This window comes from Nuphar pumila, chromosome 2, assembly GCF_984573655.1.
Source record: "Nuphar pumila chromosome 2, dmNupPumi1.hap1.1, whole genome shotgun sequence".
Classification (NCBI taxonomy): Eukaryota; Viridiplantae; Streptophyta; class Magnoliopsida; order Nymphaeales; family Nymphaeaceae; genus Nuphar; species Nuphar pumila.
Genome location: NC_143250.1, coordinates 80,733,410 through 80,739,613, shown reverse-complemented (window position 1 = coordinate 80,739,613; position 6,204 = coordinate 80,733,410).

Here is a 6,204-nt window from a genome sequence, read left to right as displayed (position 1 = left end):
AGTTTATTTTATTTTATAATTCAATTTCATGTCTCTTTTGCATGCATGTTTACTTGTATCCTTGAATTTGGTTGTATAGAGTTTGTTCACCCTTTATTATAAAGATGATGAGTGAAAAAATTATCGTGGAGGCATCAACACCTATTGATGAATCAAAGGAAAAGATAAGATATGTACATGCTACAAAAGGTCATTTGAATTTATTCTCTCTACCATAAACTTTGTGTAATATACTAAAGTTTCTCTCTCTTAAATACTATTTTTTTAAAATAAAATACATGATGGTTGATCCTTTATGCTATGAAGCACAAAAGAGGCTTGATACGTTGATAGACAAAGAACATACTCCATGGCCAAGAGCATGGGCTTTCAACATAATTAAAAAAATACAGTATTAGTAAGATGAGGCCAAGATTGTTGCGATCAAATAATAAGCCACAAACATATTCATTAAAAAAGGAGCTTTCAGTAAAAAAAAACTTGTTGCAAAAAAAGTTTATGTGTTGGTGTCCATCATGTCCCCCATCCAGAAATCATCTAAAGAGGAAGATGTTAGTGAGAAATAAGTGGTTAAGAAGTGTAAAGATCCATTGACATATGATTCCTTGATAGCCACTAATTTGCATGACCTGCTAGAAGAAGCAGCAAACGTAGCCAGTTGTAGTGGCAATGATGAGATGGAAGTCATTGTGAAGATGGCGAGGGTGGAGGAGTATCCTCAACAAGAAAAATATAGCAAGGCTAAGGTGGAGGAGAATGTGAAAAAGAGAAAAGATCAGACTCAAGCAAATAAAGAGGCCAATGTTGAGGTAGAGAGAAAAAATCTCAATAAAGGGAGAAGGCGAAGACTAAGGTACAAAGGGAGAAAGTGCATGCTCTCAGGTAGAGGTCACAGCTTTGCAACTATTATTAGCGAATTTCATACAAACATTTTTGGATGTACATTTTGACTTGAAGCAAATTTTTAGTTACTAGAGATTCACATGATATTAGTTTGAATGTCGATTGCCACAAATATATGAAGCGAACCTACCGAGCTTGAACTTTTAAATTCTAGAAGGTTCACACTAGGATTGCAAATCTCAAAAGATCCATGCATTTCAAATGTGGATCTTTTGCGTCGGGATTCAAGTTATCTAGATTCATAAATACTTTATACAGATTTCATCAAGTCCATGAAATGCTCATGTGAATCTCTTTGTTATTAAGATGTGGCATGATTAGCTTGATATACATATCTATCACGCAAATATCAGTAGGTTTGCTAGATCAAAATGATGAAAATGACCTAAAAAGTCAGAAATCAAAATTTTGGGCAAGGAGATTTTGACAAATTACAAGGTATTTCAAAAATTGCATAATTTTATAAGAATAGTATGGTTATTTTTCATAAATATCAAGCTAAACAGATTCACAACATAATTGTGCAAACATCCGTGTGTTTGCACAAATATATTATGAACCTCCAAATATGGTTAAAATCAAATTAAGAAGATCACAACATATTTGTGTAAACCTCCTCACGTTTGCACAAATATATTGTAAAACTCTAACTATGGTTAAAACAACCGAGGAGATTAGTAATATATTTATGCAAACCTTCTCATGTTTGCACAAATATGATATTAACTTTTAAATATGGTTAAAATCACCAAATAGATTGACAACATATTTGTGTGGACCTCTTCACGTTCACATAAATATGTTGCGAACCTCCAAATATGGTTAAAATCACCAAAAAAATTTACAACATAGTCGCAAAAAAAATACAAGTATTTATATGAGTATTAAAGCATGCAATTGTAAGATGTCAAGATATTTTGTGTGAATATCTAAAGGTTCATGTAAATATCATGTGAATATCCTTAGTTTTATTTTAAACTCTTAGAAGTTCACAAGATATTTATGCGAACTTCGGTAGGTCTGCACAAATATCATGTGAAACTCCTTGGTTAATTTTAGTCTTTCGTATGTTCGCAATATATTTGTGGAAAGGCTGGCAGACCCCTAGGAATATCATGCAAATCTCCTTAGTTTGAATTTAACCATATTTGGAGGTTTGCAACACATTTGTGAGAACGTAAGAAAGTTTGTACAAATATATTGTGAATCCTCTCAGTGAGTTTAACCATTGTTAGAGGTTTGCAACAAGTTTGTATGAATGTGTGAAGGTTCACACAAATATGTTGTGAATCTCTTTGGTGATTTTAACCATATTTGGAGGTTCACAACATATTATGCGAATGTAAGTTAGCCCACATAAATATATTGTGAACCTCCTTAGTGATTTTAACAATATTTCAAAAGTTCATAATATATTTGTGTGAACGTTAGGTGGTTTGCATAAATATATCAAAAAATAATTGTATTGCACAATAAATATAAGGCATTTTCCAAAATGTCCCTAAATTTTTGCTATTCTTCCCATGTCCAAAATCATAAGTATCGGCCTCACCAGTGTCGATAAATAAGCATATCTCAAAGAAGTAGATTAAGAATGTTCTCACTTCTTTATCCATCCTACTACCGGCCTTCTCTCGCAAATATGGTAGCTTCTCCTTATTTCTCCTCCATTTTGGGGTAAAAAAGGTTTCTCAGATGTGACAACTTAATCCTCTCTTCATCGAACGTATCTTCCTTCACTCCAAAATGAATATCACACAACTGCTTGAAATCTCTCCATCTATGCCCACCCATTGGCTCTCCATGGCACTTCAATCTTGTGATTTGTATCACATCCTCCAACGTGATGGCCATCTTAAAATCTCTGAAATGGAATGTGTTGGTTACTAGATTTCAAAACTGTACAATAGCCTCTGAGAGGAGGTAATTGATGTTCTATGGTGTGATCTCGAATAATTGTTAGAAATGCATCCCATGCAATAACTCCTTCGCTTCTTCTGTTAGTCTTACAAACCACTAATATACTTGAAACTAATAGAACTAGTGCATGTGGGATGATAATTTTTTTTAAATCTTTTGGCTGCGGATTCTGCAATCACAATTAATTTTGTTAGAATCAGTCAAATGAATCATTTGAATAGTTTATGCTTCATATATATATATATATATCATTCTACACATTATACTGCAAGAATCTAACTAGTTTGTTTCATGCATACATGAATCAATGAGGAAATAAGGGTTAATGCTTTACACACACACACACATATAATCAACATGTTTCACACATACATAAATCAACGAAAAAATAATAGTTCATGCTTTATACACACATATATATATCATTTTATAACTATTAATGATTGCCTAGAAGATAAATATATATTTGATACCAATCTAAGAGCATCAAACCATGTTCCTCACTACAATATCTTCTTCAAAGCTTGCAATTTCTCCTCCAAGATCGGATGTTTGGATTCATTAGGATGATCCCTCTTATGATCATTCAGTGCACTCTCTAGCTCAGCTTGAAAATCACCCTCAACATCCGATCTAGCCACAAGACCCTGGGATACATCAACTTCTTGAAGATGGTCCACATTAACCATAGCCTTAGGTTTCTCATCCTTCTCTTAGTGAGGTACCTTCATCCTCATCTCGCCACTACCACTGCAGCTTGTTACATCTACAACCTTGTCTATCTGGGCATTCAAGTTCGTATCAAAATCAGAGTGAGCCAATAGGTCACTCTTCTTTACCAATGAGTCACCCTCTCACTCTTTAAATGCTTTTGGGATGTGAGACAAGATTGTTGTCACAAACCCTTCAACTTTTTCTATGCATTTTTTCTTAGATGTGGGCTACTGTGAAACTGTTAGTTGTTGTTTGATAAACATTCTTTGTATTTCTTGCCGTGTGTTTAAGCACAGTTTTCTAAGTTTACGAAGGGTACTTTTTATATAGAAAATATCAGACACCCAAACTCTTGGCGTTAGATATAGTTTCTTTTCTATTCATGTGTCAAGCAAGCTCCTTGTTTTATAGTATCAATCATGACCCAATTTATAATTTTTTTCTTTGGCTTTTTCTATTATTCTCCAACAGTAGAAGATGATCAGGGTGTGGACCCCTCCAACATAGTCTTCTCAGTTTGCATGTTTTATTAAACAAACTAAGAATTTTCTATAATACCAAGATAGGGAATATAGGTAAATAGGCGAGCAACAACAACATGACAAAAAACAAAATCTTTAACTAAAAAACAAAAAAAAAATCAAATAGAATGTCAAGCATACCATGTTTGTTATACAAGATTCACAAAATGTAAACAACAAAACCGGAGGATGGAATAGAAGCATACAAATCATCGAAACAAATGGAAAAAATTATGTTTCAAAAAAATAACTGGCTCAACCATTAAATATATGCTTACCAAAAAAAATCATCGTCGATGATTCAAGAATACTTGAGGATGAAGTCCTACCAGAATAGTTGTCAAAAGTGATGCTGAAAAAGTCACCGTCAAGAAGCATATTGAGGACCACTGGTTGGGGACCTCAAAGAACCCTAAAAATTTATGTGAAAAGATCCTTGGGTCGCAGTGGTGTTTCGGTTTTTATACTCATGAATTTCACACATAATTTTATGTGAACTTCATGACATATGTGCAAACTTCATGTATCTAGGATGTTCCAAAGATTGAGAGTAAAATTAGGTTTGCATAAAATTATGTGTGAACTTAGTTATATATGTGCGAACTTCGTGACATATGTGTGATATTCTAAAGTTCGAGATTAACACAAAGTTCACACATAAATTTTATGCAACCTTCGTGATGTCCAAAAAAAATGTGTGAAACTCCTTTTAAGTGAGAGTTTGTGTTACCTGAGGAGCATAGAAATATATCGCACGAACTTCATAGGTTTCACACATGCGAGGGTTAAAAAAGTCATAACGAAGTCAAGTATTTGTGATTTTGGATATGAGGAGAATAGCAAAAATTTTGGGGCATTTTGGGAAGTGAGTCATATTTATCATATAGTACGATCATTTTCTGAAAATATATTGTGAATCTCTTCAGTGAGTTTAACCGTATTCGGAGATTCATAACATATTTGTGCAAATGTCAGGAGGTCCGCACAAATATGTTGCGAATCTACTCAATAATTTTAACTATATTCAAAGGTTCACATTGTATTTGTAGGAACGTGAAGAGGTCCATGCAAATATATTATGAATTTTCTCGATAATTTTAACCATTTTTGGAAGTTCACATGTTTGTGTGAACTTCATAAGGTTATAAATTTTCTTGGTAGTTAACAAATTTTGATTATTTTCGAAGGATCACAACATATTTGTGTGAACGTCAGGAGGTACCAAGCAAATATGTTGTGAAGGCTGAAATAGTCCTAAAAAATCAAGAATCAATTATTTTGACGATGAAGAAGATTTTGGCATATTTATGAGTTTTTTAAGAGAACGTGACATTTTTATAAGACAGTAGGGTTATTTTTTGACAATTGTTTGTGTTTGAGTTAACTTGCTGAGCCTATTTCATGAGTTTGAACGAGGTTTTTACAAGCCAAATGCAAGCTGTCACGGGCATCTCATTTCCCGTCGCTAGTTTAGACAAAACCATCGTTCAATTTCACTAGAAAAGAAGAAAACACTATGTATTCCAGAAATGGCATGATTTAAAATATTACACGCCGTTATTAACAATGAATGCTTGGCGCTTTTTACTAGCTTTGGAACTTGGGTTTCGAGAATGGTGATTTTAAGAAACATTTGCCTTTTAATGTATGCAATTTTCCCCTTATCTTTTTAACATGGGCATCCAGCAAACATAAAGAGCCATCACCACTAGTTCATGGAGGGTTTCTTTTTTTTCCTACCTTTTACCTTTCTGAAGTAATTTTCAAAAAAGCTTCTTTCTTCCATGTAGTGCCCATTTCCTCTAGAAAAGTCTTAACTTGTTTTTTGAAACAAAAATGTCCAAAGCTAAATACTTGGTTGTCTGTGCTACATAACTCATTCGTTATCAAATTTTGACCACAGTGACTGCATTATCTTTCTTAACCCTGGTTATCCATCATTCAGTAAACTTTTCCACATTCTGCTTATCCAGCAAAGAATTATAGGGTGAAGATTGTAGTTATTTTAGCCATTTCATAATTGGTTCACTGTTTTACTGAGTTTAAAAGTCAGAATTGACCGATAACAGAAACCAAAGTTTAGGGAATACAACTCTAATTGCAACTCAGAAACCAAGTTTGCTGCATCCACCAACACAGCATTGAC